The 26144-nt window shown below is 45.2% G+C and overlaps 1 protein-coding gene across 1 annotated transcript in view; it reads left to right on the top strand.

The window, feature by feature from the left end:
- ADRA1A (adrenoceptor alpha 1A) overlaps positions 1–26144 on the top strand; it is a 450910-nt gene that overhangs the window by 8751 nt on the left and 416015 nt on the right. The window lies entirely within an intron of this gene.

The raw sequence follows: 26144 nt of genomic DNA, 5'->3' as shown, positions 1-26144 counted from the left end.
GCTCTTTACAGGGGAAATTTATCATAAATTACTTGCATTTTCTTGGTAAGGAAATCAGAAAGTTCTGCGCACATTGTGAAAGAAGGAATCAAGGCATTTTATGGTTCACCCCACTTATTGTCCAGCAGGTAATCTATCTGCTCTCAGTGAGAATGATTGACTTGAACTATCCTCCGACTTACATAAAACAACTGTCCCTGGTCTGGCTGTAGTTCCCAACATTGTCACCACAAGCACCCACGTTCCTCTTCCTAACAGAATCCACCAGACCGCCCATGACCCATTGCACAACCGTGATAACATGGTACTCTCCCTTCCCCAGGAACATCACTTACCAATCCAAGAACAGACAGCCAAGCATGAGAACAGATTCCACCAGACCGCCCTTGACCCATTGCACAACCATGATAACATCGTACTCTCCCTTCCCCAGTAACATCACTTACCCATTCAAGAACAGACAGCCAAGCGTGAGAACACCTCACCTAGGGTAAGGCCAGCTCTCCTAGATGGACATCACCACTCAACCCAGATCCTGCTGGGCAATAGTGATAACGATCCCTCACCCCTCAACCAACTCCACCTGCCAAACCAACCTCTGGTAGCTAAACCTTCAAATAACACATCAGTGGACAGGGCGGTCCCTCCAATCGCTGGGGTACGACTTGTCTCATGGAATGCGGCAGGTCTGAGATCTATCCTCCCCCTCCCGTCCTTTACCTCCTTTATGGAGGAACACAACATATGTCTTCTCCAGGAGACATGGTCGACCGATCCACTCTTTCGAACTGGCTACTCAAAATTTTATATCCCTGCTTTGCCCAGTATCAGGGGCAGGCCTTCCGGGGGTTTAACCATTTGGACTAGAACATCACTAAACTGCCGCATCTCACAGTTATCTATTGATTCCCCCAACCTGTTAGGTCTTCGACTATCATTCGGGACAGAAACAGTTGTGATCATTTTTAACATCTACACTAGAGGGGTTGGAGGGGGTCGGGTCTCCAAAACTCTCTGTGTTCTGGAGGCATTTTTGAAAAACTGTCCCCGGCATTATAAAATCATTGTGGCAGGTGACTTCAAAGTCCCATTTGAACCTCTTGACTGGGATGATCTCAGGTCCACCAACAAGAGGATCGGGCATTATCTATCCCTGCCCTGGATATCCCGCCCATCAAAAGGTGGACGCAGGTTGCTGTCCAAGTAAAATCACTGACCATGGAATTTGGACTCAGGGCGCTTAACGGCAGGACCAAATCAGACGCAAATGGTTGTCACATATATAACAAAGTCAACCATACCAGTAGAATTGATTATTGTCTAGTCGACATAAGGCTATGGCCCCTAGTCATCGACATGATGGTTATTGAGAGATCTGAAAGCGACCGTAACCCTCTTTCAGTCCATACGTCAGCTTTGTGTAACCACTTGTCCATGATTAATACCTCAGTAATAGCACCGGGGGAATTAGTCTGGTTAAAAACAAACATCACCTAAACAAGAATCTAATCCAAGCTATTAAATCTAAAGATGTAAACGTCATTCGAGCATCTGGAAAGTCTTACAAGTCAGCTGTTTGCAAAGCCACGTGTGAACAAGATGACAAGTGGTGGGCAGCACTTAGTGACGCTGCACGAGAGAGGAACTGAAGTGAGTTCTGGTCCCTGGTCGCGTGCGGCCCAGGAAACAGCGAATTGAACATTACAACTAATATTTCTCCAAAGGATTGGGTAGATCATTTTAGTGAGTTGTACTCTTATGACCATAATAGTACAACTTCTGAACATAAGGACCCCTACTCAAATATTACTCTAACACCTACCCGTCCAGTGCTGCAACTGTTCTCCCAAGCGGACATAGCATATTCCCCAGGAACTCTTAAGCGTGGTAGGACACCTGGCTCGGATGGTGTTCCAGCAGACCTATTCTTAACTGACATTGCAATCTGGTGAAGATATATCGCCATCATAGCAAATGCAATAGCATCTAGGGTGCCAATCCCTGAGTCCTGGCAGGTGGGGTATTGTTGTCCCAATTTTTAAAAAGGGTGACAGAGCTCTCCCCTGTAATAATAGGCCAATTAGCTTAATAAATTGCAAGCAGAAAGTGTTCTGTCACTGCCTTTTGGGCAAGATTCAAGACTGAATGACTGAACACGACATCCTTAGTCCCCTCCAGGCAGGTTTTCGTAAAAAAGATCTACCATTGAGCAAGCCCTCAGGTTTTTGCTTTTATACTGAAAAACAGTTTTTATTGGCAAAGGGAATCTTTATGTTGCTTTTGTGGATTTGAAATTCACCTTCAACCTAATACCCTGTATCAAGCTGTGGGAAGTCCTTTCCCTAATGGGAATCCCTGAGCATGTTCTTTTACTATTAACTCGGCTCCATGAGGGTAATTATGCATTTGTCAGGTGGGAATACAAGGGTCAGCTAAATGGCACAATCCAGGTGTCAAGGAGTAGACGGAAAGGATGTGTCCTTGCCCCCACCCTGTTCTCCTTGTACACTAATGATATTGCCCCCTCTCTACTCAGAGTGGAGGCTGACGCCCCCTCGTTAAGCACACAGAAAATTCTGGTCTTGCTCTTTGCAGATGATACACTCCTGATATCCAAGACCCCAAGCGGATTACAGAAACTCCTCACGTGCTTTGAGGAATTTTGTTCCACGTGGGCACTTGAAATCAATGCTTCTAAAATGAAATTGATGACGCTCAATCCCCATAGATCCTTCAAAGGGAAGTTTATTCTCAAGGGTATCCCACTTGAAAAAGGTGGGCACATTTAGTTACCTGGGCATAATGTTAACTGAAAAAATGTGTTGGAAATCACATATTGCAAAGCAAGCACTAAAATTAAAGCAAACAACGGGGGTTTTCATAAAGGATTTTTACCTCTGCAATACCAAACCAATACGCCTTGCAAACCAGATATATGAAGCCAAGGCTGTGAGCTCAGCCCTTTACATGGCTGAACTGTGGGTCTATGCTAAAGCCCAAGAAATAACGATTTCTGAAAATAATTTCTAAGAAACCTTGTGTCCCTCCCACCAAGTACTCTCCCTTTTTAAGGACCTAAGCATGAAACCTATCGGCCAAAATGCACGCCTACGTCCCCTTTTGTACCTGCGGCATCTTTAGACTACCCCAGAACTTGCCTCATTCACTGTAGCCGTGCAGGTCATTATAGAAGCTGACCCTTCTTATAGTATCCCCTGACTCAGACACATGAAGGGGCTACTTTGTTTGCTTGGGCTTAGAGAACTCAGGTATTCTCCAATCACTACCTCCTTTCTTTTTAAAAAAGTGACCTCAAAAAATTGTATTGGCATATGGTAGACTCTGAAGATCTGGGGGTTGCACTTCACTCTACACTATCATGTGATTTTGCCAACCTAAAAGAGACGTGCAAATATGAGGCTTTCTGGGACATAATCACGGTGCCAAGAAAAAGGAAGTTGCACTTCCAGTTCTGTATTGGCAACTTGCCACTAAGATTACTTACTAGTCGCTGATCACATGAAGAAACAAGCATCTGCCCAGCTTCCAAAGCTCCCATTGAAAACCTCTATCATGTCTTATTTGTCTGCCCTGCATATGCTGCCTCTCGAAGGAAATGGCTGGCCCTGGCTTGTAGACTGCTGGGAGTTCGCAGGTCTGACATAGCCCTCCAAAATCTCAGATCAGACACTTGCCCGACGTTAGTGATTGCTGTTGCCAAATTCATTGGGGCAAGTTGGATTGTCAGAGGAAACTTTTTATCTGTATAATGGTTTTAGCAAGAACGTATCATTTCACTCTGAGAGTGCATTTAAATTTATTATTTTTATCTAGTTACATGTACTGTACTTATTTTGTATAACCTTGTGTATTTATTTATTGCTGCTATGTGCTTTGATTGCTCTTGTAGCCTATCAGGTGTGGAGGCTCGCTTGTCCGCAGTTTCTACTTGTAGGAAGTCACCAGTTGCTTTCACCACCAGATGCTTTAGTGGATGCCGGCAAACTATTGTGACCTCTGCTGCACTGTTTAATAACACTAATGCCCACTTCTTCTTCAACAGGAACCTTTTGTTGAGTGGCATGTCGGACTGCAACTGCTGCCACCTTTTTCTTTTTGAATTGGTGTTTTTGCTTGGGAAGTTTCTCTTCTTTTTTAACAGAAACTTCTGTTGAGCATTGTGGTTCCTATCTCGGTTTCATGTACTCAGTTCTTTGGTCTGACTGCCCACCTCTCTCACTGCGTTTTACCGGTGAGTCCTGAAAGGAACAAGATTGGCGTGTATCAGTATATTGATATCTCTCAGGCATTTTTATATTATCTCTGTTCCTTAGATTATATCTATTTCGTGGGATCTCCGTATGCAGAGATTCTCCCCTTTCTTTTTTAGGTGTTTGTTGTTTTTTATCCCAGCGCTTCTTAGTACCCTCAGGAGCTTGCTTGGTAGAATCTTTATTAGATTTACCCTGAAGTTGTGGTTTTGTGGGTCTGGCACCCAGGCTATCTCGACCAATTCTAGAGTCGGTCTCCGCGATAATCTTTGGCAGCTGACGTTCTTGACCCTGTAGAGGAACATCCCGGAGCCACATGCGCACTGCCAGTGCAACTGCTTCCCCTTTAAGCTTACTTAACATAATTGAGGATACTCTGGCAAATTTACCCATTAGTTGCATCCCCAGGTCCAGGGCTGGGGCAGCCCAGTATTCATCATGAATTTGTTTCAACACTTCTGGTAAATTGGCAAGTGTCAGTGTACCATGTGCAGTAGTATAGAGCATGACAAATACCGTGCCCCAAGTATTACAGTTATCTATAGTGGGAACCATCCCAAATGGCAAGCACATAGTTAATATTCTATGCTTTTTCTGAGGTCCCATATGGGAAAATACTACTACTAGTGCATTTATTTTTTGAGCTAACCAAAACAGAAGGCGGATCCCAAGGACCTCAAAACTACCGGCCCATCTCCCTGCTCCAGTTCCCGGCAAAGGTACTCAAGAAGATTGTCAACAGGCAACTGTCCCACCACCTGGAGGAAAACAACACTCTGGACCCGTCTCAATCCGGCTTTCGCAGCAATCACAGCACCAAGACCACCCTCATCCCTGCAACCAACAACATCCAGACCCTCCTTGCCAAAAGCGAAACAGCAGCCCTCATCCTCCTGGACCTCTCAGCCGCCTTTGACACCGTCTGCCACCATACCCTGCGCACACCCCTCCATGACGCAGGGATCCGCAACATGGCCCTGGACTGGATCACCTCCTTCCTCACCGACAGAACACAGAGAGTCCGCCTCCCACCATTCCTATCTGAAGCCACCAAGACCATCTGTGGCGTACCACAGGGCTCCTCCCTCAGCCTGACACTTTTTAACATCTACATGGCACCGCTCGCCAAAATCATCCGATCTCACAAACTCTACATCATCTCTTACGCCAACGACACCCAGCTGATCCTCTCCCTCACCAAAGACCCCGCCACGGCTAAAACCAACTTCCACGAGGGAATGAAGGCCTTAGCCAACTGGATGAAGAACATTCCACTAAAACTTAACTCAGATAAGATGGAGATCCTCATCTTCAGCTCCACCCCCTCTGCTTGGGACACCTCCTGGTGGCCGCCCTCAATGGGAGCCGCACCAACGCCCACCAAACACGCCCGGAACCTAGGTGTCATCCTTGACTCATTGCTCTCCATGACGCAGCATGTCAACGCCGTTTCGACCTCCTGCTTCAACACACTTCGCATCTGCAAAATCTACAGGCGGATCCCCACCGAAACCAGAAGGACAGTTACCCAGGCCTTCGTCAGCTGCAGACTGAACTATGGCAATGCCCTGTACACGGGAACCACAGCAGCTCTCCAGAAAAGACTGCAATGAGTACCTTACCCATGATCGAATGTACAGTCGCAGGATTAATGCCTGGCATTACTGTATGTGGTTGCGCCGGAGCAGCATGTGCAGGGTTTGTCTTTAATGTTTGCATTATAAACAGTATTAATCGCCTATAAATTTCCGTTAGCTCAGCGTATAAGTGGCGGACTTCAGCTACCGCCAAGGTTGCTCCATCGGGGTGAGGTTTATAAGTGGACAATAAAGGGCAGGTAGGACCATCGTTACTTAGAGGACCTAACCTAACGTGTAAAATTGTGTGGGGTAGGGCGCCATCAAGCCAATTATTATGTTCTCGATAAGATAGAGGTATTTTTGAATATGCATATGCTCTGTATTGTGCAGGTATATTTGCAGGTGTATAGTGATAAAATGTATTTGTGTTCCCATCAGCAGCTGGAAATGTGACCCACGAATAGAAAAGTTCTGTTCTGTAGGCTGGATGAGGCTCAACAACAAATGTGACTCGACCGCCGTGGGCCGTTAGGCGATGTGCCAGTAAATGTGCAGTAAGGGGTGGTCGCATAGTGACTTCAATTGCTACCCGTTGTGGGTTCACCATAATGAATGCTACATTTTGTTCAGAGATAAGCACACCAAATGGGGATCATCCTTCTAATGGTTCAAGCTTGAACAACCTACAGCGTTAGTTAGATACTCCCTACTTAGATGAGGAGGAAAATCCTCAATACCACGGACGTTGCCCTATATAGTACTGAGATGTCTTTGTATGTTGTGAGACAGACATACTCTGGAGGACCCAAAATTTAGAGCCTGACCAAATGTTGGCAGCGAAATGCCACATAGGGTCTTATTATCCTAATGAGACTACTGGATTTGAGCGGCAGAATCACCTGCGGTGTGGGGGACTGAGTCTAAACCCACTACAGGTGACACCTGTCAGCCTAATCTGGATTTTGCTCCGGCTAACTAGCAGTGCCTCATCTCCACCCAAGAGCAGGGATGATTGGGCAGCTGAGTGCATGACACAATTGACTCCTCAGGGAAATCGTGGTCACTCAAATCGCATCCGTTTCTCTCAGTTACATTAGTCTCACATATACAAGGACAATCAGAGGCAGCATATGTTTCAATAAGGTTTTAATGAGGCAACTGCATCTTAGATAATAAAGCATGTACTACAATAACCTGGACGATAAAGCATGACAGGATTAAAATAGTGATGAGGAGAGTAAAACATAGAAATAACGCTACCATATTGTCACTAAAATCATTAAAATAATTCCCACCTAGGCTATGTTAGAACACAGCATGTTCAGCTCTAGTTCTGCCCTTCAGGTTCCCCTGGGAAGACATCATCCCTCATACCTGAGCAAGCGGCCTATAGCCTACAAAAGCAGCTGTAGTGAAGCGTTCTGCAATCAGTATACAGTCGTGGTCATCTGGCTGGAATCTCTCTCTAACGTGTATGGGAGAGAGAAGTGTTTTTATAATAAAACAGCGGATGTTCTGATAAAATGTCCCTACGTAAGGATGTGTATGTTTCTATGAACACCAGAGACAAAGCGTTACCACGTTTGCCGGCAACATATCTTACTGCAGCCTTGAAAAAAGCACAGAGTGAAAGAAATGTCTTGTTTAAGAACGCAGTGCTGACCTAGGTAAAGAACAGCTAGATAGAGAGAAAATAAAACAGGACCACAAATATGGCTGTTGTTAAAATAATAAACAAAGCTGAATCTATCTAGGTTAAAGTGCACTGCATCAGGCCTAGTGTGCTAAACTAATGTGTATGGAGCTATAACTAAAATGGCTACTGTTAGAAATGGGGTCTTTGGTTGACAGTCAGGTTACCCCCTGTTCAAGCAAGGACCCTTTCTCTAGTCAGGGTAAAAGAGAATCACCCTCAGCTAACCCCTGCTTACCCCCTTGGTAGCTTGGCAGAGCAGTAGGCTTAACTTCAAAGCGCTAGGTGTAAAGTATTTGTACCACCACACACAGTAACTTAAGGGAAACACTACAAAATGACACAACACCAGTTTAGAAAAATAGGAAATATTTATCTAAACAAAACAAGCCCAAAACGACAAAAATCCGACATACACAAGTCAAGTTATGAATTTTTTTAGATTAAACTCAAAAATAGCGCTTAGAAACAAAAATGCTCCGATGAGATGTTAACACGGCGTCGTGACGGAGTCGTTCCCAACAAGCCGACACCAGCGGCGCCGGACACGGAGTCGTGTAGAGCCCCAAGTACAGTACCTTTGGTGAAGAGTGAAAACAAGCCGATGCGCGAAGTCGGGGATCGCGGTGTCTGTGGGAAACATTGAATCCGTGCACTTCGAGCGGCGTCGGTCACGACGTGGTACCGCGACTTCCACGGAGTCACGGACTTCAGCGGGGTTGCAGCGGCGTCGGGCCTGCGAAGAACTTCGCGTTCCAGCGAAGGTCACGGCGTCAGGTGCAGGCGGCATTACCGGTTTCAGCAGCGGCGTTGGTCCGGAGTCATCCGAAGTCGATTTCCTTGGATTTCCACCAGCTTTTCTTTCAAGGGTCCAGGGACTGGATCGGGCACCACTTGTCAGAGCAGGAGTCTCTCCAGAGACTCCAGGTGCTGGCAGAGAGAAGTCTTTGCTGTCCCTGAAACTTCAAACAATAGGAGGCAAGTTCTACATCAAGCCCTTGGAAATTTCTTCATAAGATGGAAGGCACACAAAGTCCAGTCTTTGCCCTCTCACTCTGGCAGAAGCAGCAATGCAAGAAAGCTCCACAAAGCACAGTCACAGGCAGGGCAGCACTTCTTCCTCAGTTATAAGCTCTTCTCCAGGCAGAGGTTCCTCTTGGTTCCAGAAGTGTTTCTGAAGTCTGTAGATTTGGGTGCCCTTCTTATACCCATTTTAGTCTTTGAAGTCACCTTTCTTCAAAGGGGACTCACACCTACTTGTGAAATCCTGCCTTGCCCAGGCAAGGCCTCAGACACACACCAGGGGGTTGGAGTCTGCATTGTCAGAGGCAGGCACAGTCCTTTCAGATGAGAGTGACCACTCCACCTTTCCCTCCTAGCAGAGATGGCTAATCAGGAAATGCAGGTTACACCCCAGCTCCCTTTGTGTCACTGTCTAGTGTGAGGTGAAAAACAACCCAACTGTCAAACTGACCCAGACAGGGAATCCACAAACACGGCATAGTCACAGAATGGTTTAATCAAGAAAATGCTCACTTTCTAAAAGTGGCATTTTTAAACGCACAATCTTAAAACCAACTTTACTAAATTATGTATTTTTAAATTGTGAGTTCAGGGACCCCAAACTCCACATGTCAATCTACTCTCTTGGTGAATCTACACTTTAATCATATTTAAAGGTAGCCCCCGTGTTATCCTATGAGAGAGACAGGCCTTGCAACGGTGAAAAACGAAGTTGGCAGTATTTCACTGTCAGGACATATAACCCACATTACTATATGTCCCACCTTATCCATACACTGCACCCTGCCCTTGGGGGTACCTATGGCCTACCTTAGGGGTGCCTTACATGTAAGAAAAGGGAAGGTTTAGGCCTGGCAAGTGGGTACACTTGCCAAGTCGAATTTACAGTGTAAAGGTACACACACAGACACTGCAGTGGCAGATCTGAGACATGATTACAGGGTTACTTATGTGGGTGGCACAACCAGTGCTGCAGGCCCACTAGTAACATTTGATATACAGGCCCTGGGCACCTCTAGTGCACTTTACTAGGGACTTAACAGTAAAACAAATATGCCAATCATGGAGAACCAATTACGTACACATTTTAAACAGGAGCACTTGCACTTTAGCACTGGTTAGCAGTGGTAAAGTGCCCAGAGTAACAAAAACAGCAAAATCAGAGTCCAGCACTCATCAACAACCTGGGGAACAGAGGCAAAAAGTTAAGGGAGACTACGCCAAGGATGAAAAGTCTAACAGCTACACAACAATTTTATCGAACAGCCTAGTACAAATGTGTTTTATCAAGCAGATGCTTGAAACACTCTAGCGGTTTTATTATGTTTTATAGTGATTCCTTCCCCCATGGTACTGTCCCGTAGGCTCTCATTATTCTAATGTGACTACTGTACTTCGAGTGCCAGAATCGCCCGCGGTGTGGGAGACTAAGGGGGTCATTCTTACTTTGGCGGGCGGCGGTGGCCGCCCGCCAATGTAGCCCCGTCAGAACACCGCACCGCGGTCGAAAGACCGCTGCAGTGATTCTGAGATTTGCCCTGGGCTGGCGGGCGGCCGCCAAAAGGCCGCCCGCCAGCCCAGGGCAAATCAACCTTCCCACGAGGACGCCGGCTAAGAATTGAGCCGGCGTAGTGGGAAGGTGCGACGGGTGCAGTGGCACCCGTCGCGTATTTCAGTGTCTGCACAGCAGACACTGAAATACTTTGCGGGGCCCTCTTACGGGGGCCCCTGCAGTGCCCATGCCATTGGCATGGGCACTGCAGGGGCCCCCAGGGGCCCCGCGGCACCCCCTACCGCCATCCTGTTCATGGCGGGTTTCCCGCCATGAACAGGATGGTGGTAGGGGGTGTCTGAATCCCCATGGCGGCGGAGCGCGCTCCGCCGCCATGGAGGATTCAGAAGGGCAGCGGTAAACCGGCGGGTGACCGCCGGTTTACCCTTTCTGACCGCGGCTGAACTGCCGCGGTCAGAATGCCCTTCGGAGCACCGCCGGTCTGTCGGCGGTGCTCCCGTGGCCGGTGACCCTGGCGGTCACCGGCCGCCAGGGTCAGAATCAGGCCCTAAGTCTAACCCACTGCGGGTGACACCTGTCGCTCCAATCCAGGTTTTGCTCCGGCTAACTAGAAGTGCCTCATCTCTACCCAAGGATAGGGATGACTGGGCAGCCTGGTTTCTCAGGGAAGCCGTGGTCACTCAGGTCTCATCCGTTTCTCTCATTTACAATTCAGTCTCATAAATAAATGACAAACAGAGGCAGTATATGTTTCAATAATGAGTTTAATAAAACAATTGCATCTTCGATAGCAAAGCGTGAGCTGCAATAACCAGGACTACACAACATGACAGTATTAAAATTGTGACGAGAAGAGTGAAGCCAAAAAAACAACGCTATAATATTGTCACTATAGTCAGTAGAATAACTCCTACCTAGGTTATGATAGAGCACAGCATGTTAAGCCCTAATTCTGCCCTTCAGGTTCCCCTGGGAAGACATCATCCCCCATACCTGAGCAAAGGCCGGTCTGCGTTAGCATCTGTAGCGAAACATTCAGCAATCAGCATACATTTGTGGTTCTCTATCTCCCTCTAACGTATAAGGGACAAGGAAGTGTTTTTATAACAACACAGCTGATGTTCTGGGAAAATGCCCCTATGTAAATATGTGTGTTTTCTACAAATGTTGGAGACTAAACTTCTACCACGTTCACCGGCAATGTACCGTGCTGTAGCCTTGTAAGAAGCACAGAGTGATCAAGGATGTCTTGTTTGAGAACAGAGTGCTGGCCTAGGCAAAAACAGTTAGATGAACAGAAAATAAAACAAGACCGTAAAAGTGGCTACTGTAACAATAATACAATGAAGCCGAATAAAATATATCTAGGTTAAGGTGCACAGCAGCTTGGCCTAGTGTGTTAAAACAAGATGCATGGAGCTATGTCTAAAATGGCTACACAACACTACTTCCTTATGACTCTCTGCTAGGATATTGGGGTTTTGTTTATTCTTGGCCCATTTTATAGATTTGTGTTAGACACCCCTCTCTGAGCATCAGTCAATCTTTGGACCAGATCTAACAAAGGACTTATTATATCAATTTACATAAACTCTCTTACTTTAAACTCATTCTCACTAGTAGAGACATCATCATTTGAACTCTTGGGTGCTGAAATCATTCTTGAAAAAGAACTTCTGGTGAAACTCTCCCTTTACACCATCCACCAGGTAACAACCCAGACTTCCTGAAACAACTTATGGAAACAATAACAATCTATGCTACATCACTCTCAAATACAGTATTGTTAGGAGCTTTCAACTTGGATTGGAACAACGTGTCTGCACTCAGTAACCTGCTCCAGGGCCTCAACATGATTCAAGCATGAAGTGGACCAACTCACAACAAAGGTGCCACATTCCACCTCACCATTGGTAAACAGAGATCAGTTAACATGCTAGACATCACCACAACAGACTGGTCTGACCACCATCAAATTATTTTCCAAATACCCACACAAGTAACTAAAATCACGGGTGAATTGAGAAGGGAAAAAACGTGGATGAGGGACTACAGCTGCATAAACAGAACAGAACTGATGGCTCTATGCCAAACCTCCTTGGAACCTTGTAATGGCCTAACTGGTTCATTAACTGATGCATCTCTACAACAATAGTATGAATGACATAGCTCAGAAGGTGGTTTCATTAAGTCTAAAAAGACAAATGATAAAGCCTACAGTACCATGGTTAAGCCAAAACATAAACAACGAAAGAAGAAATTGAAGACATCTGGAATGACTGTTGAGAAGGCACAGAATCTCATACAAAAAGGCTATCTTGAGTGCCAAAACAACAGCAATCAGATTTCAGCTAGACATAGCAAAGAACAGACTCAGAAAACTCTTTGATATAATAAAACAACAATCAGAAAAACTTGCAGAAACCACAACTGCAAATAACACAATGGGCATTTGCAATCCCTTCCAGACTTTCTTTAAAGAAAATATTTCAGTCAAAAGCAACTTCATACCTAGTCAAGCTGAACCCAACCTACGGAACCCACCAACCCCACGTTCACAGAATGAGAATATTGACCAACACTCCTTTACTGTCCCAAGAAAAAATGTTGCCTTTTGGAACAGTTTCAGATCTCTGTCTGAGAGAGAAATCCAGAAAACCATCTAGTCAGTGAAACCCACCACACATTTTGGCGATCCCATTCCCTGTCACCTACTGAAAGAGATCCTCCAATCCATCACTCCCTTATGGATGAAAATTCTCAATATATCTATCCAACAAGGATCCCTCACAGAATGCTTGAAGATGGGCCAAGTACCTCCCCTACTAAATAAAACAGTTACTGACCAGAAAGACTTAAACAACTTCTGACCAGTGTCCAGTCTGCACTAAACATACTAGATGATATACAAACATCTCTAGACCAAAACTAATTCTGTCTACTAATATTTCTAGATTTATCGACGGTATTTGACACAGTCATCCACAAATGCCTCAGAGAAACTCAGGAATTCAGAATGAGCCTATCAGGAGCCGTCCTTGACTGGTTCACCTCCTTCTTGCAGAACAGATAACAAAGAGTCAAAATCGGCACTACTCTATCTGACGTAGCAGATATTCACACATTTGTTCCACAAGGATCAACAACTTCACCAACACTCTTAAATATATACATGGATCCACTCACTGAGATCCTTAAAAAAATCACAAATTTCATACCACATGTATGTTGATGATACTCAACTGAAGAGGATATCCAAAGACTAGATGACACATTAAGGAAAACACAGGACTTGCCCACAACTATCAGATGGTGATTCCAATTAAAATCAAATCTGTTCTTTTCTCCCCAGCACTTAGATTTCAACAATGACAAATATGGTCCCTTCACCTTAAATTGTTAAATTGCAGCCCTTCTGTCAGCTGACCTGTAAAATAACTAGGCATCTCACTAGACTCAAATCTAAACAAAGAAGCTCATATATAAGCTGCAACCAGAAGTGCTAACCTCCATCTGCAGCCTCAAAGAAAGCTAACATCATACCTCCTGATGACCTCAAAACAGTGATTAATCTCTAGTGCCCTCAAGAGTGGACTGTGGGAATGCAACTCTCATAGGTCTGCCTAAATACAGTCTAACCCAATGAAAGCAAAACAAATTCCAGCAGCAATACTTTTATCACTCAGGACCCTCAACTGACTCCCAGTTGAAGCTAGGATCCAACTGAAGGTTGCATGCATAACAAACAAAGCTTTACTCAATTCTGGTCCCAAATACTTGGAAAATAGGATCAAGCTATTTGGAAGTGGAAGGGATTCTAGGTGCGCTAAATCCCTCTTACTAGAACCAGCTAGATTAAAAAAAACACACTCTACCACACTTTTGCAGGGTCTGCTCTGAAATATGGAACTCTCTACCACCCTCAACAAGAGCAATTACCTCACCCTGGCTTTTTGAGAAGGAAGTGAAAGTCATACTTTAGAAATAATAATGCCATCCTTTTTTATATTGTATCCTATTCTAGCTCTTCGATCTATATGTACAGTGGATCTGAAATAACAGATGTGTTGTATCGTACGGTAACCCCAATCAGCTGTCTCTGTGTGAAGCATTCTGATACCATGATGGTCATCTTCGTGCTTTATAAAGCACAATAAATAACATTAGCTTAAAAAAATCATTCAACAGCAGGGGAAGAGCATTATGATCACTGTCAGTTTATTTGGGTATTTCCCTATCCCGTATAGCAGCCCACAAATTTATGTCAAGCCATCTGTTCTGCTGCTGTGTTGCAGTCTGTTGTAAGTATGAGCACCTGTTTTATCCACTTTAGTTCTACCACTGCAAGATCTGAGTAAAAGCCTCTAGCTGTAGTACCATTGCTATCCTGTTTTTAATTACCTGAAGATCAAGTTGGAGAATACCTATCTGGTTATCTTCGATATCCATTATACTATTAATTTGATCAAGGTGCTCAAAAGCTGAATTAAAGTCTCCTGCAATAATTAAAAAGCACTCAGCTGGGTTTGTTTTAAAGCACATTTCCAAGAGGTTTAGCGCCTCTGACTAGGTGTTCCTGATTCTCAATTTTATACATCTTTTGTGTGAGGCCCTTGGGTGTTATCAATGGTAATCCTAAAAGGTGCAGAGAGTTTAATGGGTATCTATTTGATTTTGCACACCAGATAAATTCTCATCCAAACAGTAGTGCCCCGTGATGGCCTCCCCTGATTTTTGTAGGTTGCTTCTACATGATAGCATGCATATTCCAGTCTATGAATAGGTGATGTTCGCAAAGTTTCCTGGAATTCTCGATGAAGGTACTCTAATTCGGGTCAGCTAATTTTCGTTTTAGTCTTGCTATATTCCATGAAACAATATTTAACCAGTGTGGACTTCCGTTATCTTCAATATGTTGTGTGTACCCATTTGCTTATCTCCTTTTTGTGGATAGCAGCAGATTCAACTCAATCTAGGTGTGGTTCATTTAACTTGCCTGCATCCATTTTTTTTACACATAGTGTGTGCACCATTTGTTTTCCTCCATTCAGTACTATGGAAACATGGTCAACATTGTCTGTATCTTGTTCATTTAAGTTGCTAATTATTTGACCTATATTGGTCATAAGTCTGTTAGAGGATGGAATTTTGTTGGATGCCCAGAAACACTCCATTTCAGTCAGCCATATTTCTGTGTCTGCCGTTTGTCAATATTGTATCTCAAACACCAACTAAGAATGTACATTAAGGTGGTCATTTTGAACTTGGCGGTGTGGCTTGTCATGCCGGCGGTGGCGGGAAAACCCACCAGCCAGCATGGCGGGCCACACCGCCACATTATGAACACAATGACGGCCCTCACTCACCACCAGGCTGCCTCCGTCAGGCAGCCTGGCGGTGGTCGGAATCATTATCTGACAGGGCAGCGGTGCTCCCCCTCAGATAATGATTCCTCAGCCTCCAGCCTTTCCCTGGTGGGTTTCCCCGCCAGGGAAAGGCTGCCAGAAGGGGTGCACCGGTGCACCCCCGGGGGCCCCTGCACTGCCCATGCACTTGGTATGGGCAGTGCAGGGGCCCCTGTGCAGTGCCCCATCGCGCAGGTCACTGCCAAAGGCTCCATGTGGGCCGGCGGCCGCAAACAATGTTTCCGTCTGCCGGCCCACAGGAATGTACATTATACGGCCGGTGGGGATCCGGGGATCATGGCGGTCAGTGATTTGCCCGCCAGCATGAACACGGCGGTTTCGACCCCGTGTTCATTATGAGGGCATAAGTCCTTGTTCATAAGTAAAGGAGTCTGCCTTCGCACCCTGCTGGCTCAATAAAGACAGTGGATTATGTTTGAACGTACCATTACTAGGGAGTGTAGGCAGATCCAACCCAACTAGTCCATCTTTTATTAAGACTGAGTTTGAAATTATCATAGTCAGCTCCTGTTAACAACAAACTCTTAGCTGCTAGAATGTCAGAGCCGATCAATGAGCAACAATGGCAGGCGCGCTTGATCCAATGAGTTACCTTGATAGTCAAGGACTCGTTGTCCTCCTGACTGCTAGGCTGAGGTCTGGGGATACTGATCATGAAAACAGTTCCTGTTTCCATAAAGTTCTCAGCTCCATTTCCCACCTGACTTGATGGGCCCACTGTGGATGACCTTTGTCCCCCTCAGTTATAAAAAGCTGATGACCTCACCCAATTACTGGGTCATTGCTTTGCTTCTTTTTCATACTGTACTTCCTGGCCACTGGATACTAATGGCCAAACTCAGTGAAGTGTACCTCTTTGTTATAGCCTCCAAGGTTCTCTATACCTCCCCTTGCTTTTTACTCATCAGATTCACTAGAACCATTTTGAAAAGCACATCAAGGGGGTTGTGATTCTGAGGATTTGTAGGGCCACTATAGATAGGTAAACCAGTGTAGGACAATTGACTTACACAATTTTTACAAGGTAATTGAGTCAGCTGTTGGGCCATAGTTTTAAAATCAGTGATCTCAGCACATTAACTACATTAATACAAGTATTCAATTGTTCAGTAGCTACAGGATAAAGACCCTCCTTGGCTGCCCTACCAATTCTACTAGCTTGTGTTTGTTACATATCAATAAATGGGGAAAACATGTTGTGAGATCTACCATAGCAGTAACCGGGAAACAATCATTGAGCCTGACTCAATTTTAGTGTTTGATATAGATCCAGAGTTAGACATTCAGTTTTTGTTCTCTTGACTTGCCTTACTACCTGTGTTTTTTATATTGTAAATCAATTTTGAAAGAACATGAAAAAATAAATGCCTACATTTTCAATGTTCAGGGAGTTTAATTTTAACCCCTTCTCTGCCAGGTCTTGTCCCCCTCAGGTGCCAGGCCTTTTTTGGCTATTTGGAGCAGTTCATGCTTAGGCCCTCATAACAGTTTGTCCACATAAGCTACCCACAACAAATTTGCGTCCTTTTTTCCCCAACATCCTAGGGATTCTAGAGGTACCCGGGGTTGGTGAGTTCCCCTGGAGGAGACCAAGAAATTCGCAAAAATACAGCAAAAGTTATTTAAAAAAAAAAAAAAAAGGGATGCAGAAGAAGGCTTGTGTTTTTTCCCTGAAAATGGCATCAACAAAGCATTTGTGGTGCTATCACTATCTTCCCAGCTTTCAGGAACAGGCCGACTTGAATCAGAAAACCATATTTTTCAACACAATTTTGACATTTTACTGGGACATACCCAATTTTTAAAACATTTTGGGGCATATTTATACTTAGTTTGCAACGAATTAGCATAATTTTTTTTTTACTCTAATTCGGTGCAAAACTAACTCCATATTTATACTTTGGTGCTAGACCCGTCTAGTGCTACATTTCTGGAGTTAAAGTCATTTTTTGGAAGTGGAGACCTACCTTGCCTTAATGAGATGCAAGGTAGGTGTTCCCGTGCAAAAGATTACTCTGAGTCTCCCGATAAAAATGGTACCTCACTTGTGTGGGTAGGCCTAGTGCCCGCGACGGGAAATGTCCCCAAAACCCACCGTGGACACATCACATTTTCCTAAAGAAAACAGAGCTGTTTTTTGCAAAGTGCCTAACTGTGGATTTTGGCCTCTAGCTCAGCTGGCAACTAAGGAAACCTACCAGACATGTGCATTTTTTTAAAGTAGACACCTAGGGGAATCTAAGATGGGATTACTTGTGGGGCTCTCACCAGGTTCTGTTACCCAGAATCCTTTGCAAACCTCAAAATGTGGCTCAAAAACACTTTTTGCTCGCATTTCAGTGACAGAAACTACTGGAATCTGAGAGGAGCCACAAATTTCTATCCACCCAGCGTTCCCCTAAGCTACCCGATAACAATGGTACCTCACTTGTGTGGGTAGGCCTAGTGCCCGCAAAAGGAAATGCCCCAAAACACTATGTGGACACATCAAATACAAAACTATCTGTTTTTGTAACGAGGGGGGCACCTGCGTTTTTGGTCCTGGGCTCAGCAGCCATATACGGAAACCTATCAAACCCAAACATTTCTGAAAACTAGATAACTGAGGGAGTTCAGGGAGGTGTGACTTGCGTGGATCCCTCAGTGTTTTCTTAGCCAGAATCCTCAGCAAACCTCAAATTTAGCCCAAAAATCACATTTCTCCCACATTTCTGTGTGGGATCCTTGCACCGACACCATTTTTCTACCACCCAACATTCCTCTCAGTCTCCCAGTATAAATGATACCTCACTTGTGTAGGTGGGCCAAGTGCATGTGACAGAGAAGAGCCAAAAACATGTTGAAATTGAGGGGGAACCAAAGTGGGTCCAAAGGAGCAGTTTGAAAAAACAATTTTTAGTCTGACAAATGGGGCAGAATTTTTATTGGTATAGATGCAACAATGCTGGGTGGTAGGAATTTTGTGGATTCTTGCAGATTCCAGAAGGTTCCATCATGAAAATGTGGGGAAAATGTGTGATTTCCAGCAAAGTTGGAGGTTTGCAGGGCATTGTTGGTTAAAAAATGGTGCGGGTGCATGTGAAGCACACCACCCTGGACTCACCCAGATGTTTCATTTTCAGATGTGTCTAAGTCTTGTGGATTTTTCTACTTGGCACTTCCCAAAGTCCAAAAAGTGCAGCCCTCACCCTTCCAAGTGGGACGAGTTTGAGAGTTAGACACACTCTTGTGGCCCAAATGTAAAACCAAAACCCAAAATAGTGAAATGTCCTCTTGCTTGCTGTGGGATAAGATGTTTTAGTGTGTGGGGGAGAGCTGAAAGACTGTTACCCCCTTCAGATGGGGTGGGGGCATAACCATGCCCATACTGGTTGGTAGCCACCACCCTACTATCTTTTTTTTTACCTTCCTGGCATCTAGTAGGCTTTCTGCCCCCCCCCGGGGAGTGGATCTGGTGTAATTACCCCATCTGATCACCGGTGGGCAGAACAACTTTGGCCCCATTTATTTGAGGTAGGGGTATGGTAATAACAAATGCAGCCTAACCGCTATACAAATGCCAATAACAGATCTGTTGGACCTATCCCTTTTTGCTGGGTTATACTCAAACTTTTTGCCTTCTTCCTATTTTTTCCATCCTGTATTTGTTGGCTTTACCAGTGCTAAAGTGGTAAATATATTGGTGATTGGTTTCTCCATGATTGGCATATTTGATTTACTAGTAAGTCCCTAGTACAGTGCAGCAGGTGTGCCCAGGGCCTGTAAATCAAAAGCCACCAGTGGGCCTGCAGCACTGATTGTACCACCCACGAGTAGCCCTGCAAACGTCTCAAGCCTGCCACTGCAGTGCCTGTGTGTGCCGTTTTAAACTGCCATTTCAACCTGGAAGTGCATATTTTTAACTTAGTAATCACTGAAGCTCCAGTCATTAACGCCACACGAGGTGAACCGTTTTAGAAAGAAGCATGTTTTCCTAGAATAACAAATGCTTAATATCTCAAAAGAAAGTATTAAACCTGACAATATTGCCTATGAGTACAAAAAGAGAAAAACCTCTTGAGGTAGCAGGGGATGCAGCTCCATTGTCACATCAAAGCAAATATTGAAACTGACAATATTCTCATCACTATAAATAAGAAATCCCCTTGAGGGAACAGAGGGTGTAATATTGGTGCACATCTTAAACAAGCAAAGGGACAAATATCAATTCACAGCTAGAAACAGCAAAAATGCCTTCTAAGCATTAGCCAAACCACTTACCGCCTCACTGCCTTCCCCATGCACACACCACAAGCACAAACAATGTCAGAGGTAAATCTTTCAAGCAAGCCAGTGTTATTTCTAATGATCGATAAATCAAAAAAACAAACAAAGGGGAAGCAATTCATAAACCAGTCTTAAATCCCTGGAGAGTAACTGACACAGAACTGCAACCTGCAGTCCTGGGTAGTACCAATACAATACACATTTTAAATTATACTAATTCATGTCAATGATGTGGTGAGTTAGAAAAAGGTAAAAAAATTAACTATTGAGTATAATAGAAAAGATTCCTCAGTCTTGATCTGTACATCACCAGTGTTTAAAGAATGCTGTGTTATTGGTGAGTTCTATGGGGGTGGGGCGTACAAAATTATTTTTTGGGGACTAGGACATATTTATTAACAACAGAGTGACCAAAAGAAAAAGAAAAAGAGAAAGAAACAGATAAAGGCACAACCCGAGGACCAAAGAAGGGAGATGTAGGAAAGTAAAGAATTACACGGTGTGAGGTGTCACCATGTAACACTCTTGCAATACTGCAAAGATGATCCTCGGATTCACACTAGTAAATTCTTAGCTCAGTCCTGGTAATGTGGCGAAGAGCAGTCAGGCTTTACTTAGAGGAACTTATGTTAAGCTTTTCAGAACACCAACATGGACGATAAGTAATTGACACGACGCAAAAGAAATCCGACAGCAATTTATAAAATGAGAGCTTATTTTTATGTTAAGTTAACCACCAACACAAACAAAATTGAGTACATAAAACTGGAGTTATAGATTTAGAAGCAATATTAAATCAGAGCAGAACTGTCATTTAAATGTTGCATTGAAGACTATGGAAGAATTATCACTCGTTGAAAAAACGTACTTAGGAAGCAAGTTGCTTGGAACCCTTATAGCAGTGGTCTTCAAACCTTTTAATGCCAAGCCCACCTTAGTGAAAAATAAAATCATCGGGCCACCCCCTCCAAATTCTTCACAATTACTCTACTAAATTGGCAATGTTTAAATATGTCTGGACTTATTTAAACCTTGCAATTAACTCCTGATACTGTTTTAAAATAGCAATCAAATACATGATGCCAAACATACTATACTGATTTGGTGGGCCTCACTAAAGTAATGCACAACCTGATTATTGGAAGTTGGGGTTTTGAGGAGTATTTGGAGTCCCTTCCCTTTTGATTCAGACTCCCAGCTTGTATATGAATGACAAAGCATGTTAGTGATGGCCCATTACAGAGGGGTTCACTCCTTTTTGCAGCCTAAAATAAAGCCCTTTTATGAGCATGATGCTTCTTTTGGCCAGAGCATGGTGCCCCCCCTGTGATCACTTGAGGCCCCTCAGCGGGGCCCACCCCCCAGATTTTAAGACCCTGCCTTATTGCGTAAAAGTTGTGCAGGCCCAAGGATCAGTTCACAACAGTGAGTTCAGTTTTACCTGATCCGTGGTGTCCAAAGGCAGTGTTGTTCTGGTGGCCATGTTGTTGAACAGGAATTGTGTTGTAGTCAATGGCAGGAAGCAATTGGTGGCAACCAACCACTTGGAGGGCAACCTGTGGGGAACCCTACCAGGGTTATGGCTGTGCTGATCCTGGGACTAGGCCACAGCAGTCAGATCATTTCTACCTGGTCGGTTGGGTCTGGTTGCAGAGTTGTCCTGGCTGTCCCTGGTGCTGAATGGGAGTCACACTGCTACTGATTTTACTACTTACACAACAGTGCTGATGAAGGGAGGCAAAATCTCAGATGGGGCTGGGCTGTAGATGCTGAGTGCACACTGCACACTGTGCCCTGCACCTGCAGGGTCGAGTGTGGAGTTTAGATACTGGACTAGCAACCAACAAGCCTTGGCAGTGGTAAAGGTGCAGAAATCCTTTAGGAACTTCCCGAGGTCCAAGGGAGTAGTGTATCAGCCTGAAACGTGGAGGCAGGTGGGACTACAACTCCCAGAAGCCACTGGACCTGGCTTTCAATGATCCAATGGCAGGCCCGATGGCCAGTGAAACTTCGGATCCTGAGAGTGTTTTTCTCTGCAGTTTGCAGGGGACTGGTGCCACCAATCCAAGGGAGTCAGAAGGTGCTTCTGGCTTCCACAAAGACCCTCTGATCGGGAGTGATGAGTTTCAGCCAAGGTAAAGGGTCGTTCACGCAGTTCCTAGTCTGATGCCTCAGGAAGAGAGTATCCTCTTTTGCCTTGGTACAGTGAGCAGAGTCCTGTTGTCGATGTCCTCTGTCCTTCTTCAAAGTAGGTTGGTCAATACTGAGGTTCTGGTGCTAGGAGTGTCCCTTAAATCATCGATTTAGGGGAGTTAAGGGTGTGGAGACTAGTGGTCAATGGACAGTTAGCTCCTACAGTGAATCCTCTCCTAAAGTGACCGCATCCAGTGGGACAGGTCACCCTTAGCTATCCAGAACTCTCCATTCTGCCACTCCTAAGATGGAAGAAATCAAAATGTATTGCCCAGACTGGGCTGCTCTCCCTAAAGGTGTGGTCAGCCTTCTGGGGATGTTCACAATCATGCATGCCTAAGTTCCCACCTGTCCAGGAGCAAATGTGCCCGGGGAAAGGGAGAGGGTTGGTTCTTCCACTGGGGGACAGCACAGCGAAGCCTTTGAAGCTAACCACCCTTATGGCTCTATTCACTAGTCCAGCTGAGGGGTGGAAGGTGTGACCTCCTTCCTGCTCAGCCTTTGTTTCTGATTCCTGGAGGCACCCGATTTGCCTGGCAGGAGGTCAGAAACATGTCTTGGCAGCAGCAAATGTGCAAAAAAGTATGGTCTGACTGAGCAGAGCGCAAGGAAGGGTGGCAAACAGGTGGGCAACCCCTAGTGTGCCACCTGGGTGCATGCCAGCTATCCTTCAACACCAGATTCATGTTGGGGGACAGAAATCAAGTTGTTTGACACCAAACTCAATATACCTAGGTGTGTCCATGCTTGCGTCCCATGTTATCCTATGGACCGGCCTGCACTTATAGTGTACCTTAACAGAAAGGATGCTATAGAGGCATATAAGCTTGTGCTTATATGGCTGCACCTTAAATATAATGCACCCTGCCTCCTGGGTTGCAGAGGCCTACCTTAGTGTTGTGTGATATATATGTAAGGCAGTGCAAGGGACTGTGCCATTCATGATGAGGACACAGTCCAACTCAAGCAGTTTGCACCGCTCTGGCAGTGTGTAGTGGTAGGTCTGCCATCAGCAATTTGTGTGGGTCCCCTAGGGTGACACAAGCTTGTGCTGCAGCCCTGGGGACTCCTTTACCACCTATGCCTTGGGTACCTTTTACTAGGGGCTTATAAAGGGGTAAAGTAGTGCCAATCAGGGAATCACCATGTTGACAAATCAATTTAGGGAGAGAGCACAGCCACTAGGGCCTGGTTAGCATTCTTCCAGTGCACAGAGTTATACACATCAGCACTGGGGGCAAAATATGGGGAGTGACCTTATATAAATTGACACTATCCTACATGACCCCCCAGACTAAAGGGGATGAGCAACTATCCTACACCTTGGTACTTCTGATTGTCTAAGTGGAAAAACCTGGAAAGGGCATCTCATTGGCAATGTCAGTCCCTGGTCTGTGTTCCATTGTAAAGTCCATACCTGTAGGGAAATGGCCCACCTCTACAGTTTGGGGTTCTCCCCTCTCATCTGCATCAGCCATCTAAAAGGCCTGTGGTCAGTTTGAACCGTGAAGTGAGTCCTAAACAAATATGGTATCAGCTTCTTCGGGGACCAAACCACAGCAAGGGCTTCCCTCTCAATGGCACTCCAGAGTTGCTCTCTAGGGAGGATTTGTCTGCTGATATAGTCAACTGGCAGGTGCATTTCTTAATCCAAAAGGCATCACAGTAAACTAGTCTTGGCTCTCAGTGGTAGAATATGAAGACTTCTCTTTTGCTACCTTGGTGATTCCAATTTGCCAGTACCCTAAGGTTAAGTCAAAAGAACTTAGAAATGTGACTGCACCCAACTTGTCAATCAGCTCATCTTCCCTAGGAATAGATAAGCATCAGTGTTGGTAACTGCACTGAGACCTCTGTAATCCACACAGAACCTTATGTCAGGTTTCCTACATTTTTAGTGAGGTTTGGGGACCAGCACCACTGGGCTAGCCCAGGGGCTGTCAGAAGGCTCAATCACCACAAATATCATGCTGACCTCCTTCTTTATGCAAGCTTTAACTTGGTTTGGCAGTCTGTATATTTTGTTTTTGACAGGAAGGCTGTCACCGGTGTCCACATCATGGGTACATCATGGTGTCTGACCGGGAGTTAAAGAAAAGAGTTCAGTATATTGGCCTACGACTTGCCTACAGTGAGCCTGTTTCTGAGCAGTGGGGGTGTCAGATAAGACTTCATCTTCCAATGAGCCATTCTGGGGGTTATTTGACAGAAGGTCAGGGAGGGGTTCACTTTCCTCCTCCTGTTCTCCTTGTCCTCAGTGACAATCAACATGGTCATATCAGCTCTGTCCTGGTGGGGTTTCAGGACATTTACAAACAGACCCAGTGAGTATTCCTGGTGTGCCTAAGTCTACCAAGTAGGCAACTTCCCCCTTCTTCTCCAAAATTGAATAGGGCCTAGTCCACCTGTCCTGGAGGGCCATTGGAGCCACAGGCTCCAACACGCACACCAGCTGACCTGGTTGGTACTTCACCAGTGCTGACTTCTGGTCATACCAGTGCTTGATAAGCTCCTGGTTGGCCTCCAGGTTATTGTTTGCCGTTTTTATGTACTCTGCCATGTGTGACCACAGGCCTAGTACATAGTCCACTATGTCCTGCTTAGGATCTTTGAGAGGCCTCTCCCATCCTTTCCTTACAAGACTCAATTGAACCCTTATAGGATGACCAAATAAAAATTCAAAAGGGCTGAACCCAGACCCCTTTTGTGGTACCTCTCTGTATGCAAACAACAGGCAAGGTAAATGGACATCCCACGTCCTTCTGAGTTTGTCAGGGAGTCCCATTATCATGCATTTCAGGGTTTTGTTGAGTCTCTCAACTAACCCATTTTCTGAGTGTTCTAGGGGATGGTAAACTTGTAACTCATCCTGCATTCATCCCACATAGCTTTCAGATAGGCAGATATAGATTTAGCCTTTCTATCTCACACTACCTCTTTAGTAAGCCCAACCATGGTGCAGATATCAATTAGGGCCTTTGCTACCGTAGGAGCAGCTGCAGTCCTAAGAGGAATCACCCCTGTGTATCTATTGGCATGATCCACAACCACCATGATACAATGATTCCTAGATGTAGGGTCAATGGGACAAAAAATGTCAATTCCCACCATCTCAAAAGGTTTGAATCACAGGTAGTGAAATTAAGGGAGCCTTTGGGGGTAAACCTGTCTTGCGACTGGCTTGGCAGATCACACTGGAGCATCAAAACCCCTTTACTTTTTCAGACATCTAGTGCCAATAAAAATGGGCATCCAACCTGTTCCAGGTTTTGGTTTGTCCCAGATGTCCAGCTAAGGGGATATCATGGGCCAATGTGAGGATAAACTCCCTGTACTCCTGGGGGAGCAGCACTCTTCTGGATGCCCCTGGTTTGAGGTCATTGGCCTTAGTGTACAGAAGCCCATCCTCCCATAGACCCTCTGAGTACCACTGACATCACTTTGTTTTTGCCATGCAGCTTGTTGCCTAAGGCCTTCAAGAGTAGGAAGTTCTCTTTGCCCTTGGCATAGGTCCTCTCTGATGGGCCTCGCTACACTGAGAGGTCAGGCCAGTCTCCCTCAGCTACAGTTCCCTCCTCAGGCACCAGGGCATCTCCCTCTGGAGAAGCCTCCCCCTGATCCTGTGACCTCTTTGAAGCTGCTTTAGCAGACGTCTTTCCCTTTCTGTTGCTATAGCTGCTTGGTTGACTGCACTGTTTCAGGATCTAAGTCCCCTCTCTTTCCCTGATGTGCTATCTGTGCTCTGTTGGAGACACACACATACCCAGAGAGACACAGCTTTTCTTAATGAGCCTTCCTTTCTACTTCAGCCCACGCAGACATCTCTAGATTATATCCCAAAGGACACCCCACTGGGATGGCAGGGGACACAACCACCTTCTTTAGGTCAGTAACCCCTCCCCATTCTAAGCTCTCCAAGGCCGTGTGATGGAGCTTAGTTTCATTGTTCGCAATGGTAACCTGGTGAGTGACATCAAGCAATATTTGGTCTGGTGAAACCAGTCTAGCAGCCACGATAGTGACATTGGCACCTGTATCCCTTAGAGCGTTTACCTCTGTTCCATTGATCTTCGCCCATTGTCCGTACATCTCCATGCTTGGAGGTACAACAGCCAGGGTTGCAATATCCATCCCACCCATGGACACTAAGGTTGCTTCTGTGTAACCTCTGACTCCTCT

This window comes from Pleurodeles waltl, chromosome 11 (assembly GCF_031143425.1).
Source record: "Pleurodeles waltl isolate 20211129_DDA chromosome 11, aPleWal1.hap1.20221129, whole genome shotgun sequence".
NCBI classification, from domain to species: domain Eukaryota; kingdom Metazoa; phylum Chordata; class Amphibia; order Caudata; family Salamandridae; genus Pleurodeles; species Pleurodeles waltl.
The sequence above is the reverse complement of the archived record's forward strand: the minus strand, read 5'-3'. Positions and strand labels throughout refer to the sequence as shown.